We start from the raw sequence: 16,133 nt of genomic DNA on the forward strand, positions 1-16,133 counted from the left end.
GAAGCTTGCAAAAATCCTTCCTTTTCACACATGCAAGGGCCAATACTCTCAGATCAGAGCTTCCAGAACTTCACCAGAGAAGATTTTTTTATTTATTTATGTAAATATCAATTTTTGTGTTTTAAGTTTCAATTTCTTCATGTAAAGTTTCAATTCATTCAATAAAATTGCAATTTCCGTCCTCTGATTATGTCTCTGTTGAACTTGAATTGTTCAATTTCATCTTTTCTGTTATGTTTGCCTCTGAAAGTTGTTGGGGGAGTGAGAGAAAATATATTATTTTAGTTAAGAAACTGAAAAAGCAAAGTTGCTTGCAGAAGCAACCATGGACTGTAGTTAAGAAATTGAAACTGCCAACTAAGCAAGCTCCAATGGCTTGAAAAGCTAAGAAACGGTTCTTAGCACCTCCAACCTGGTTAAGAAACCAGCGTTGGAGTTGCTCTTAGTATCATTTTATGAAATTACTGATTTTTTACAATTTTTTATGGTTTATTATAACGGTTATGGTGATCGGTTAACATACATTGATCCCGACTGTTGCCTGAATAGCCCTAATCATCAACTGCTCTACTCATGACAAGAGCTGAGAGATTATTGTTCTAGTGTTCGGTTAACATACACCAACCATTTATTACCACTTTATGATATTATTAATTTTTACAATTTAAATTTATTACTACTTTATTATAACTGTTTTAGTGATCTGTTAACATACACTGATCCTGATTGTCGCATAAATAGCCTTAATTGTCATCAGCGATCAGTGAAGCTGATGAAAAGAGTTGAAAGACTATTGTTCTGGTGCTTGGTTAACATATACGGACCCTTGATCCAAATTTTATAAGTTTGATATTAGGTTTTATCGTTCAAAACGCAATATTTAGTATAATGAAATCAATTTCATTTTGTTGTGTCAACGGGCGGTTGGTTCAAGTGATACATGTTTGATTCCCCTTAAGCAATGTCTCGAGTTCGAGTCTTGTAAATGGAAAAAGAATCTCACTAGGAGAGTTAGCCCACCATGATATATGATGTTCCCGACTCGAACAGGATTTATCTTCTTAAAAAAATTTCATTTTGTTGTCTTTGCTTCCTTGCAAATTAGCATGATTTAGTTAATTGGATTGTCTTAGAAAAGAGATTTGATTCATAAACCATGAACAATAATCATATTTTCTTTACATTCCATTATTTCTCTCGATCTATTTTATTGTTTTAGTCAATTGGTTTAAAAAGATCTGCACTCTTACTCAACCTTGTAAATTATATTATTTTATTTTGACTCACTTGCAAATTAAGTTTTTTATAGGAAAAGTAAAGTAAAAATGAGTTATGATTTAATGAATTTAAGTATTTACATTGTTAATGAAGTGTAATGAAGAACTCACGTCTCTAAAATGCATTCTTGTAATTAGAGAATATTTTACCAGCATTTTTAATTATATTATATTGTGTTCTCAAATGATAATTCAAGTTGCAAGAGTTGAGAGATATATAAATTGGGGAAGGGAAGGTTTAGGAATCAATTTCATGAGAAAGTAAATTATGTTTATGACGTACCAAAAAGTAATATTATATCGTAATTAGTTCTCAATGAAATGGATGCGGGAGGGTCTCTATTGCTTAATCCATGAGCTTTAGAAACGAAACCTATGAGGTGAATTGTGTCTAGTAACACAGTTTTAGAGTATTCAAAGAGTTGAGATTTTTCCATGTCCTTAATGAAATCAATCAACTACTCTAACAGAATTGGAAGGTGGTTCTTATACATATTTATTGTGATAGTAATGTCGTTGCAAATTGTCTGTCTGTTTAGGGACTTATTCTCCCTTTACGGATGTGTAAATTATAGTTGTTTCTCATCCTTAATTGTACACTCTCATTTTGAGAGACTTCTTGTCTACGTCTTAATTTCCGATGAAAAAGATGTTTAAATAAAAAATACACATGAGTTGTTTCTCGTTGAGCATCTCTAATGAGGGTTGTTTAATTCAGTTTGAGCACTTGAACAACGTTGCTTATTTTGGAGCATTATTAGAGCAACATTATATGACAGTCTAGTTAAATTTAAGGAACGATTGCTTATTCTCTCTCTTCTTGTTTTTTTGACTAAAACATTATATTCTCTTTCATTTATGAACTTGAATAGTGTCATGACCTTGAAATAATATAAAGGCTTAAATACTCTGAAGGTCCCTAAAATTGTCTGCCGTACAAAAATAAGTCCCTGAATTTTTTTTTTCCGATTCCGAATCCCTGAAAAAAAAAATTAAACAGAATGAGTCTCTACTCGTGTTTCCAGCCTATGTGGCTCAATTTTTGCTTAGTCATTTATTCCACGTGGCTTTTCTATTTTTATTAAATATGGATTAAAAAAATAAAATTAAACATTTAAATTTAAAATTAAAATCTTTTTAGGGATTTAGGGTTAATTAGATTTAGTGAATTATGGTTAATTAGATTTAGGGTTAATTAGGTTACTAAGATTTTAATTTTAAATTTAAACATTTAAATTTAAAATTAAAATATTTTTAGGGATTTAGGGTTAATTAGGTTAATAATATTTTTAATTTAAATTTAAATGTTTAATTTTATTTTTTTTATTCCATGTGTATTTAAAAAAATAGAAAAACCACGTGGAATAAATGACTCAGCAAAAATTGAGCCACATAGGCTAGAAACACGAGTATGGACTTATTCTGATTAAAAAAAATTCAAGGGATTCAGAATTGGAAAAAAAAAAATCAGGGACTTATTTTCGTACGACAGACAATTTCAGGGACCTTCAGAATATTTAAACCTAATATAAATTTATGAGATATAGTGAGACCCAACCAAAAGTAAAATAAGTAACCATGGTTGGAGCGAATTTTGCTTGAGTTGCTTAAATCATAAGTGGCAATTTGAGCCCACCAAAATAGTGTTTAAGCAACCCAACTAGCAACCCTGCATTGGAGATAAAAGAGTTTCTCCATTGTGATCGAGAGCATTCTACAAGAACTTGAAGGAGGATCAATCTCACATCATTGATAGAGGTTAGCACCCACAACCATTCTTATTGTGTGAAAACTATGAATTTTTAAGATCCATCTTCTTTCTATTTTAGTATGATTAAGTTTACACTATCAATTATCAAATAGTTGTATGTTGATTTTTATCTTTGATTTCTAAACAATAAATTTTAAAGGAAAGTAGTACACTTAGTTTAAAATCTAAAATGGTGAAGATTTTCTTTCAATGCCATGAAAAAAAGTTGACGAATTTATTTTTGAAAAAAGTATGTACACCTATTGACTAAAGTTGGGTGCGAATTGAGTAATATAATTCTCAAGACAAGAGTATTAATTCATTGTCACCGTTAAGAATAACTTGTATTTTTGTGTCGGTATACCTGAAGTTAATGAGTTTAGTGGAAATTATGTGGATTCAAATTGTTGTTGGGTTCTCTCCGGTCGCACATTTGTAAATTCCTTTGAAAATTGTTCCCTCCATTGACTTAATGAGTTGTGATTGTTCTGTTTCTAGCTCTATTTTCGTTGCGAGTGATGTCGGTACGTCTAAATCAGAGTGTACTGATATCGTTATACCCGAAGTTGATGGATTTAGTGGAGACTTCGTTAATATTCACATCCCGTTTAACATGCCTCATGAGGTGCCTTTAGATGTTGAATATGGATTTGCATTTTTACGATATTTCATTTCATTATTTTTGTGATTGTGGCGTAGGTTGCTTTTCGTTGTTTTAGTTGTTTTCATTGTTAGTGTTTTACTTTTATACGTTGTCGGGATTACTTAGTTTCAGCACCTTATTCATTTAATAAAACTTTTGCTTTCGGAGAAAAAAAAAAGAATAACTTACATTTTAAAAATATTAAAAAAGGGAAAAAATAACATTACTACTGTTTTGTACTAACTTGGATTGGATTGGAGTACAGAGTTTGTAGGCGCATGATAATTAAATGCAGTTCATTAGATACTGCAGGGAAAAAATTGATTAATTGAAGCGACATATATTTTTTACATGAGTTACTTACTATTTTTTACCGCGGGGTATTACTGTCAATGCTGTTGTGTCGGGGCGTAATTGGACAGGAAAATGTGAGAGTGCGTGACTAGATATGGTATGGTAGTCAACTTCTTGGGGTATGTATCATGATATCATATCATCAAGACATACAAACGTGTTTTCAACCCAGATCTGATTTTGGATCCACGTCGTGACCAAGACATGTGTAAAGATGAGTCCATGAAGGAAAGAAATATTTTTCACTCTCCATTTTAATTGTTTCCTTGGTTTAAGGGTGTGTTTGGTATATGAAAGATAAGGGAGAGAAAAGAGAATGAAATGAGAGATAGAAAAAAGAAAAAAAAGATAGTAGAAAATAAGATGATATTTAGATTGTTTGGTTGTAGAGAAAGTAAAAAGAAAAAGTGAGAGAAAATAAAAGTATATGTTTGTAGAATGCCATAAATATTCTCAAGAAGAAATAAAATATAAAAATTATCTTTTTATTAAAAAATATAATTAAAGATATCTATTACTTTTTTGGTACATCGGAAAAATAAATTGTACCCTCCAGAAATTGACCTTTAGACATTCCTCACTCAACTCATATGTCCCCTAGCTCTTACCACTTGAGTTATCATTCGGGGACAAATTGGGAAATATATCTATTACTATATTGTTTTCACATTTTTAGCATTTTTATCAATATTATAAAATAAAAATAAGGAGGACAAATTGGTCAAACACGAGATGATTCTCTATCAAAAGTCTCAAAGCTAACTTATAATTAGAAAATAACTTAATATTGTGAAGCCCACGCTGCCCACAAATAAAGTCATGCATAATTGCTAACAACTCTACGTATAGACTATCTGAAACACCAATATGCCCAGTAAACCAGCAAGCAAAGTCCCATCATCTAAACATGTTGTGCCACCAAACCCAAATGGCTCGAATTCCCCATGAGTTGTCATCCGTATTCAGAGAAACAAAACTCACTCGTAGATCTACCACCACACCCACCCCTCAACCCGCTCAAGAACTAGCAAAGGATACACCTTTGCGATTAATGTCCAAAGAGTTTTGGCTTCCTTGACCACACAATGCAGCACCTACTACAACTCCCAATAAAATAGAACTAACATTGCTGCTTCCACACAACCCAGGTCGTGGTCGTGGCAAGAACCACGACCAAACCAAAACCACTTAACAAATCCAACCAAGCAGCATAGTCCTGAAGAACAAAGGACTGGCTTGGAAGAACAAAACCAATATCGCGTTATACCTCTCTCCATTTATTTAGTTAAATATAGAATGAAAAGAGAGAATGCTACTTTTGGTATAAAATTACATTTTTGTCCTTAAGTTATAAATATTTATAAATAAGTGTGATAATGATAGAAGGATAAAATTAGAAAGCGAGGTAAGTTAAATAAGAAACATTAATTTTCTCTCTGATTTGGAGAGATTTGAAAAAGTGTGTGTTAGAGATATTAGAAGCTCTCACTCCTCTATAGTGCACTCTTCCACCAAAAGAGGTAGATGGAGCCTCTCTCCCCAATCTTTTTATGTGTTGTCTCTTTATGCTCAAACCATAATCAAACAATCATAGTGTAAATGTAAATGGAGAGGGGGAAAGAAATTGGGATATGAAGAAAAGAGAGAGAAAGTAAGACAAGGGGTGAAGCTAAGACTTCTTAGACAAAGGGTGGTCAGACAAAGGGCAAAAGCCCTCAAATGAAGGAACCACAAGTGAAGCCTAAGACGAAAAACACTACCTTCAATTAGCAACTCTATGAGTTTGCCATTGTCCAACTTATCAAGCTAAGAAAGTGGAAGGTTGCCCTTTTTTCCTAACATGAGCCCATGCGAAAATTAAAGAAATCACTCTTTGAGATGCCTTTAGTACTAGAAGCAGTAGAAGGTATCATTGCTCTTGAACCTTAACCTGCAACTTGGAAATGAGAGATTGTTGCTTCAAAGAAATGGAAGGCTCCCTCAAACCTAAAATTAGGGTCATGAAGCTACAAAGTTATCATGACATTGGAGAAGATGAGGCTGAGCCTATTACTCAGAGGGTATATGATGAGGACGAGGAAGAGAAGAAGGTAGATGATGATAGCTCATTATTTTCGTACGACTAAAAAATGTCTGGATTTGACTTAAAGACGAAAAAAGTTGACATAGTCATCAATTTTCGCACCTATATCAGTAGTTGAGCCTCAACTACAATCTCAGATGAATGGAGCATAGAAATCAAGAAAACAACCTAGTGAGGATGCCTCTGCTCAAAGGTTTACAAATGAGGTATTATTTGATCCCAATCCTTCTTCACCTCTTTTTGTTCCACTTCACCCAGGAAGAACCTGAAACCCCTTTATCCAGACCCTCATATTACGACTCTACGTCTTCGTCACCCATACACCAAACCCATGAACCACTTATCCCTACCTTTCTTATACCAAACACTGCCTCATCTTTAACTATAAACCAACATACTCTTATCCAACCCACCTTCGTCCAACAAACCACAATGGCAACATCGTCTACCCCTGGTTTGATGTTACACCTTAAGGTCGTCTACAACTAGCCAAATTATCCCTTGACGATTTTGTCCAACACTTACCTTGATCGTCTTACTCTTTTGAACAACAACCTCTAATCCAAACACCACCATCCTCGTCTAAGCCTATACACTCATCCTCGCCTAAACAAACCTCCAAATCTTCATCCTTTGTTGCTTCCAATGTTAGAAAGAGGAAGTTGAGTGCCTTTGTTAAGGAGAAGCTCACTATCAAAAAGCAGTGAGTAGAGTTGACTAAAGGCATGTCCAAGCTCAATAAAGATAGGGCCTCCAAACCCTCATATCTGGTAATTACTATTGATTAGACAAAAGGGAACCAAATAGCCATTGCAGAACCCCAACCTGAGACGGTTATAGTTTCCAGTGACTCCCCCTATAATGATGGAGATATTTGCCCTTCTCCTACCAATAATCCTGGATTTGTGATTCACTTTCTAGCAAACAAGGTTCGTGCAATTTAATTTGAACTTGAACCTTCAGAAGGAATGGATGCTTTGGGGGTATGGGTAGATCTCTTTGAGCTCCACCCCCTGCAGTTTGGATACATTGTCCAGACTGAGTGCTCAGGTGCATTTTTTGTGACATTTACCAACTTCTTATTTGGATGGACAACAAACTGGGCACATATGTAGGCGATGCAGAGTTTATCAGACTAAAGGAATGATGGGCTCTATTCTCAATATCATGATCTTTGGAGGAGGACCCCTACATCCTCAACATTGTTCTATGCCTCTTAAAATTGAGGAAGCCTTGCTTTTCCTTGATAGAAAGGACTTAGTTCAAAACAACTTATATTAGGTTATAAACCATTTACATAAGTTTTCTCAAACACTTGCATAAACTCTTTTGCTAAGGTAAATTCAAATAAACTGTTATAAAGAGAGAGCTAGTCACCATCTCAATATAATAGAAAATAAGAAAATTTTCACATGAGAGATTCTTAATTTGTCTCCAAACAAATTACCATAAATATATAGTTAAGGTCGAGGATAACTAGCAAATTCAGTGTTAACTTTTGCTGAATTTAATAGGAAGAAAATGTTACATTAAAGATTTTGGCGACGCAACGCTCCTCTCGCTTTAGTGTGAATAATCAAAATCAATTCTAACGGGTGAGTTTTCTTTTGTATGACAATAAAAATGTTCGAAAGTCATTCTAAGAAATTGATTTCAATTCCAAAATTAATTTTGCTAGAAGCTAGAGGCATTTGAGTATGACAAATATGCAATTTTACAACTGAATTTTACAATATTATCCTATAAAATTTATAAATGTAGTTAAACACAAATCACTTTATTTTCCTCCTTTAACAAAAAAAAAACACAAATCACTTTTACAATAACTAATCTTAGCAAAATGAATCCATAATATATAGAAATAGGAATTGTTCAGGGTCCCACTATTCCAGGTGGCATTTCAATACCTATTCTGCATCAAAATACACGTGGCATCTTTTCAGCATTTTCCATTTTTTTTTCTTTTTCTCTTTCTCTCTCAAAATTTCAAGTTTCACGTTTCTCTCTCACTGTGTGATTTCAAATTTCAAGTTTCAAGTTTCAAGTTCCAGCGTTCTCTCTCTCTCAAAAATGTTCTCCCTCAACGATCTCACCTTATCGCTCATCAATCTCATTCTCTCATCGCCGCCTTCTCCTCTCCGCCTTCATCCGATCCCTATCATCGTTTCCAAATCGCCGCCGCAAACTAATCGACGCTCCCTTCTCCGTTTCATTACGAGCACGCGATTCTGACATGCTATTCTGTTTCTAATGGCCTCCTCGATTCATGTATGGGTTTTCTGTACTCCAATATTTTTCTCTTCTCCATGACTTGATTTTGGGTGCTTCTGGCGGCCTTATCTGTCGTTCTTCCAATCGCCGTTTTGTTCACCCATGTCCAGATCTTTAGATGCTTGCTTCAATTTTAGTCTTCACACTAATGCACTGCTGGATTTAAAGGGAAAGGGTCATATTTCTCTTGAACTATCAATTATGAGGTCAGTGGAAAGGTAGAGATTTATTTAACCTTGCAATTTAGAATTTTGCATAGCTTTGAATCTTTGGATTTTTCTACATTTGAATATTTTTTGGTTAGGTTTAATTTGGATTTGCTGAAAAAATGTCTGTTTTCTCTGCACTATTCTGATATCTCTCCTAACAGGGTCCTTATCCTCTTCAATGTCTTATTACCAAGATTGAATTTCAAGTTTAGAACAAAAAAAATATCAGTTGGATTTCTGAGTATGTAATGTAGTAGACATGTTTCCATTACATGATTTGGTGATCATATATTCATATGGACTGAACATTTCCTTTTTTACTGGAATTTTAGTTTTATCCAGGTGGCTAGGTCCGAATCCTCCTCTTCACTGTGGCTGTCATGATGCCCTCATCACCATCTCAGGTATGTTCAAGCATGATTTTCATTTTATTCCTTTTTCAAAAAAATAAAATTAGGTACCGAAATTGTTGATTAGTTGACTGTTAATGATTAGTTTTAAATCTCCTACTAATCTGCCGTGTTGTTATGTTTATATCGCTGATTTTACGTTTTGCTTTCAAATTTTTTCCTTACTTGACCTTATTAAATTTGAAATTCTCCTCCTATTCTTACGTTTTACATTTAATCTGTTTCCTTATAGTGTGATGAAAAATTCAAACCTAATCATACTAGAGGTGAGAAATTGAAATTTGAGATTTGAAAATTATTAATTTTATCAATTAGTATCAAAGGTTGTAAACTGAATTTCGAAATTTGAATTAAAAATTAAATAAACTTAATTAACTTTATCAATTAGTTATTTATGTTTATATTACTACCCCTATTCATTCCTCACCTTCATACTTCATCATGGCCTCTTTACCAAATGATAAATGTCTGTAAAAATCAGAACCATTCCCAACACATCCCTAACTTCATCCTTTGGTGGCTAAATCATTGTTTCCCACTTGATATTGCTGGGTGTTGAATTTTAATCATGCATTTTAGCATGAGATTCAGTACATTTATTTGAATGCAGGAAAGAGTTCACGACAGAAACTATAGGCAGGGTACGCCAAAGGCAGGACTCAGATGGTGATTTTGGCAATGGTGGGGGAGGATGAGATTCAGCGCCACTTTTTCATGAATCATTAGCTAACACAAGGTAATGTCCCTTTCTTTCTCTTTATTTTGGTACATCAACATTGCTAATAGAGAAGTAATCATGTCCCTTTCTTTGTATCCCTGTATCATCTCTATGTTCACCTTCAAGGTATTAATTTGGGCCTGAATTTTTTGTTACAGTTGGGTGAGACTGGATTTGTTAGAACACCTGAATCAGTGATAATCAATGTTGTTTTGCTACAAACTATCTTCCATTAGTGTTTGCCAATGACAGGTAATTAATTAGTTTCATACACCTTCCAAGAAAGTCATTTCATTCTGCTGTTTGACTTGGAAAGTCGATGTGTAATTGATTGATACTTATGTTTTCTATTTGATTCTCCTTGATATAAATCATGTTCTTTGTTTATAAGTTAGTGATTCTCTCTTGATCTTCATGTTATGTTTTAGTTTGCGCACCTAGAACATATATGCTTGATTCGGCGTGAGAGCGAGAGCTATATCGCCTAGAGTCCGAACTAGAGTTAATCACCTAATAATCCTAATTGCTAGACATAGAGTTAGGTTTGTTAGTCCCTTAAACACCTAAGCTTCATGATAACTATCTTTCTTAATCATGTGAGACATCAATGTTTAGGATTAGAGAGTTATTGTTATCCACTCATGCGAGACATCAATGATGTAGGGTTGAACTAGTGTAGATGAGTCATAAGCATAGACTTGGTTGTATTTGAATCACTAGAAGGCACATAGGTCATTCAATGAAATCTCATCCCAACAATTCCTCATACCTATTGTTTCTCCGTTATTTTACTTATTTTCATTTACTTTTATGTTTTTAAACAAAAATCAAACTATTGTGCAACCATCATTTAAGCTTGATAACTATTGAACGGCATAAGTATTACACCTCCATGTGGATACGACAAAACCCTTTACTATACTACAATTGAGTCTTGAGAGATTCAAACGTAGAGTGGTAAAAAATCTTTCAACAATGTGTTTTAGTGTTTTACCATTTAACACAACTTTCTATATGCTTGAAGCTCTTAATATCCGTTCTCAAATCTATCTTCAAGTTAGTATAAGTAATGCAAAGATCTTTCTATTGATTAATATCCATGTTTTACTTTGTTTTTTGAAGTTACTTTCATCTATTATGATGACTCTCTTTGGCACTTTTCCAAGTATAAGAAAATTTGTCATGGTCTTTGAATATTTCTGCTGCTATGATTTACAGAAAGTAGCCCTTCAGTTATTTTAATATTCAGAAGCTTTGTTGAGTGTCTTTGTGGGGTTAGACTATAAATGTATCAAGTTCTGAGCATCTGTCGTAGCAGCATCAGGTTTATATCCAGGTTTATAATCAAACCAAACAAGCATTCTTGGGTTCCACGGATAATAATGCATTTTTAGTTTCATCTTGCTTTAGTATTTTTAATCAACATTCAACAAGGAGATTATAGTAAGCCACAGTTCCAGATGGACATTGTAGACTAGAAAATACAGTACACGAAACAACCAGATATCAGGCAGTTAATCAATTTTTTAGTTGTGTTCTTGCTTCTAATGGTTTAGGGAGTTGTGGTTCTGTCAAATACTGTACAAATAATAATTGAATTGCAACTGAACATCTCTGCTTCAGGTCAAATCTAACAGTGATTTTTGAAGATGTTTTCTAAATTCTGGCAGGTAAGAGTTGGTGGGTAAAGGGCATTCAGATGGGTGTAACCTTTTCTGCTATAGGATGAGAGCACTTTACTGTGATTTTTATATTTGAGCTTTTATTTTGATCATTAACTCTATTTATAGTGAAGGCTTAGTAACTCCGACAAGAGAGCAACAATGACGGTCATGGTGGAGCCATGAGGATGAGAGCTCTTGAAAACTGCAGATATTATGAAACAGATAATGCAAACTCTTGAAAATTGCAGTTTAGAAGATGCATTTCATATTTGGTGCTGTGCAGAATAAAATGCTTAACAAAAGGGATCTTTGTATATATATTCAGGAAAGTCTGGCCAACTTGATACATGACTTTCAATTTAATTTCTAATTGGAGCACACATAAAAAAAGGTAATGAAGAAGCTGGAAGCCAAACCTATAAGCTTGCTCAATGGTATTTGGAGAGGACCACATGATATTTGGGAGGAGAATTAACCGAAGCATCTTTTTTTATGCCAGGAAATACATCTAATGTAAAATTCTTTTCTCTGATAAGTTTTATGCATGAGTGAGTGATAAATCATCTTCGTCCTTCTCTTATCTGCAACAGTTACAACTCATACCAAAATAAAATCACTGATTAATTGGAATGGGTGATAGGATGAAACTCTTGTGGGAAAAAAATGATATCAAGAAAGAGATGAAAGAAAACTGAAAAGAAATATCATCAAAGTTTTAGCTGAGCTGACTCCAAGTTAATTGTCATATGCTGATGTGCTTCCCCTTACTTTTTAGGTCCCATATTGGTAGTTTGAAAAGGTTTTTAATTTTATTTGGTGGGCAGGGCCATGATGTTCCGCCAAGGCTTTCACAATCATTCTCTTATCTTCTTTCTATTTTATTTTCAGAGATTTCCAATCTACTGTAGAGTTGTGTAGCAAGAATGAACCGGCCACTGTTCAGTGATAATGTCAAATAATGTGAAATTCACAATGATGATGCTTTTGAAACATGTAGCAGAATGACTCCTTTTCTCTTAACTCATTAGCAGATTATGAAAGCCGACAAGGTGTTTTTCTTGCTTATAAATGTGCATGGGTTTCAATATGATGACATATCTGGAATTAAACTTTGTAACGTGATAATGTGTTTAATTGGATCTATTATGGTGTCTTCTAATTTCAAGATCTTTAGATAATCCATGTCACACATTTTATAGTATGTTTATAAAACAAGTCTTTCAAAGAGGATACTCATATTTTAATGTACAAGGAATAGTCAATTTACATTAACTTTTAAGTGTAAAGACCAAATGTCTAATCAAAACTAAAACCTTAGATGTTGATAAGTGTATAATAGCATTTCCATTATTTCGGTCAAAAATGGATCGTTATTTACTGTTTATAAATTTAATTTATAATTCATAAATCATAACAAATGAGTACTAATATATACCAAATGTCACCCGTGAATGCACGGGTATAAAACTAGTTTTATCCAAAACCAATTATTTCAACCCCATACAAACACGCACTTAGACGAATTTGTAGCAGAGATGGTCAAGGTCTCATTTTTTTTTTTAAAAAAGTATTTCTTCTCTGGGAGATACGTTCTAATCCAAGAATTCCATAATGTATATCCATTTGTTTGTCAGTCTAAAATCAATCTGATACTTTTACATATCTTTCACCATTGAAGGTTGGAAGAACCGTTAGTATAAAAATTACAAAAATAAAAATAAAAAAGCCTGGGCTCATGCGAAAAAAACAAAAACAAAAAAAGCCTGGGTGCAACGTCAGACTCTTTTAATAGGTTTCTTCCTCTCCCTTTTGCTGTTAAGCCACACATAGTTTTTCTAAGATGTAGGGTTCTCTTCAAGTTTGGTCCGACTGGAAACGAGATTTATTTTTCCAAAGGGACTGCATGAAAAAACTTTGGTATGTCGAAAGAACTTGAGGTAAGGTATGGGAATGTGGATCACGGAGCTGGGAAAGTATGGTTGACCATATATAATTCATGAAAAAGCAATAGCCGCAAACCTCTGCTGGTGGTTCTATAACTTCTAAGTCTAGTCTATTAAAAAAAAGTTGCTTGCTATCGTAATTTAAGTCAGATCAAGGTGTGGTACCTTAAATGATATAGACCAATAGAAATCATACAATTTAAATTTAGAGGAAGAGGATGGAGGAAAATTTGGAAGACCCAATATAGGTGGAGCATGAAGGAAGAAGATTCTGACATGAAAGGAATTTAGATGATCACCCGGAATTGCAAGTTGAACTAAAAACCTTAATTTTCAAATTATGCATTACATAACATAAACAATTTTTTTTTCGAAAGAAGAAGCATATATTAAAAAAAGGGTTCACAGACTATGGCTATGTTTGGCATGTCATTTGAGCTAGCTTATAGCTTATTTGACTAGCTTAAAGCTTATTTGACTAGCTTAAAAGCTCTTCAAAAGTGTTTGGTGAATGAGCTTATTTCAGTAGCTTAAAGCTTTAAGCTATAAGCTATCTCAGGTAGCTTATAGCTTAAAGCTTATAGCTTATTAAATTTATTCTCATTTTTATCCTTATTATTTTATTAAAATTCCACCATTACCCTTATATATTTATAAAAATACTAAACATATTTTCTCCTTTCACTTACGTATGCAGTTCCCACCACACCGCTGCGCACCATAAGTATTAAAAATATTATATTAATAAAAATAAGTAAAAATCAATATTATATTTTTAAGATGATAAATAACTTGAGTTAATAAAAATATTTAAAGTGATAATAATTTTAATATTACTATCATATAGGTATTAATATGAAAATAAAGTAATGTTAAATATAAAAATATTTATATAAGTATATCCTTTTATGTCCTTTTACAATTTCAGCTTGTTTAACAGCTAGTTTTACCAAACAGTTTTGTTTCAATCACGTAGCTTTTCAGCTTTCAGCTATCAGCTTTCAGCTAGCTTATCAGCTTTCAGCTATCAGCTAGCTTATAAGCTTTCAGCTAGCTTTTCAGCTTTCAGTTAGCTTATCAGCTAAACATGCCAAACATATATGTTATTAATTCATTAAGTCGATCATCGAACTTATAAAATTGTAATAATAAATCCTTTTGTCTTTTTTTAATAAAATAATAAAATTATAACTTCAAATATCACATGAGGGTACCACACAAAAATAAAATCCGAGTACCACAGAATTCAAAAAAAAAATAAAAAATACAATCCTAGCCAAGATAAAGGGGTGAAAAAAAACACACCTTTCTATAAGCTTATTTTTTTGAAGTAAAGGACATTAAAAGTGAGATTATCTGGATTCACTCACTAAGCTGAGTTTTTCCAGAGACAATTCCTTGGTGACTAATTGAAGTAGTACTTGCACCCATATTGTTAATTCTCTCGATGTACAAGCTCACAAAAGGAAGGTAAAAATATAGCACAAACAGATGGGGACGATTGTAAAGGGAGAAAGAATGCCGCATCTGGATGAATTACATGCAAGACGGGCCAGTTAAGAATAATGATACTTACCCACTCCTTTTTCACCTCCACCTCATTAAATAAAAAGAGAATTAATAGATATAACTGATATGATGTGTGATGTGACAGAAAATACAGAAAGAGATAGGAAGAAGAAGGAGTGAAAATGAGATATAAGAGAAAGTGATGTGTGTATATATCATTACTCGGCTAGATAATTCTAGGAGAACATAAACAATTTCTTGAAGTCTTGCTTTTAGTAATGGACACTCTCCTGTCTCATATCAAACCAAGTGCTAGAAACACCTCAGGCAAGAGAGTAGCTAGCAGACACTATTGTGCATCAATCTATTTGATCTTATGGTGGTGACGCGCACATGTATATATTCACAATTAATTCTCTACTATTGGACCGTTAGGGGTCACAGCCGGGCTTATATTATTGAAAGCTTATTTCATTATTTTGATTATAAACTTTGGCAATTAATTAAATAAACATCAAGTGACCATTATACTAGTTCTCTTTTTAGAAAAATAACAGTATGCTCAAAATAATAATTAATATTAATTACAATTCTAGGAAAACATAGCATGTAATATTATAGGTTCAAATGATAACATAAGTCAGTTTTATAACTTAACTTTCACATCTCGTATGTAAAATTTATTCTAGAATTATGTGGGTATCACGTAAAGATATCCCATCGAAATTAAAAAATATATATTGTCAAACTATAACAATAGCATATGCCTTTCGAAAAAAATAGTACATGATGAAATCATCCTGATAGATAATAAAACCATTTTTAATAAATTGAATTTATTATATTTCTGGTCTTATAGTTGTAAGGTTGTGGATTTTGGTTCCTGTGATTTTAATTACTTAAGTTTACTCGTCTAATTTAAAGTTGAACAAATTTGGTCCATATATTAAATTATGCTTAAAAAAAATGTTGTGAACCAACATTTTTAATACGATTTACATCACTTTCAACATACAAAATTATAATATATATCAACTTCTTCCAAACACAGCCCTAATCACAAAGGCTAGTATGTAACTTTAATTTGCTCCGCTAGCTTGTCAATACAAAGGTCACCACCACCGTTATATTTCCACCACCCCATATGCTTTCTAAAAAGCCACGCACGTTGCGCGGGTCATCACCCTGGACTCCCATTCAATTGGTTCAAAGCACAAATCACTCGCAACAGAACATTTGGCTTAGGACGACCCCGCTTTGAGCCACTCATTGACGCCTCACCACCCTACTTCGTTTGAGGCC

This window comes from Lotus japonicus, chromosome 2 (assembly GCF_012489685.1).
Source record: "Lotus japonicus ecotype B-129 chromosome 2, LjGifu_v1.2".
In the NCBI taxonomy this organism is placed as follows: Eukaryota; Viridiplantae; Streptophyta; class Magnoliopsida; order Fabales; family Fabaceae; genus Lotus; species Lotus japonicus.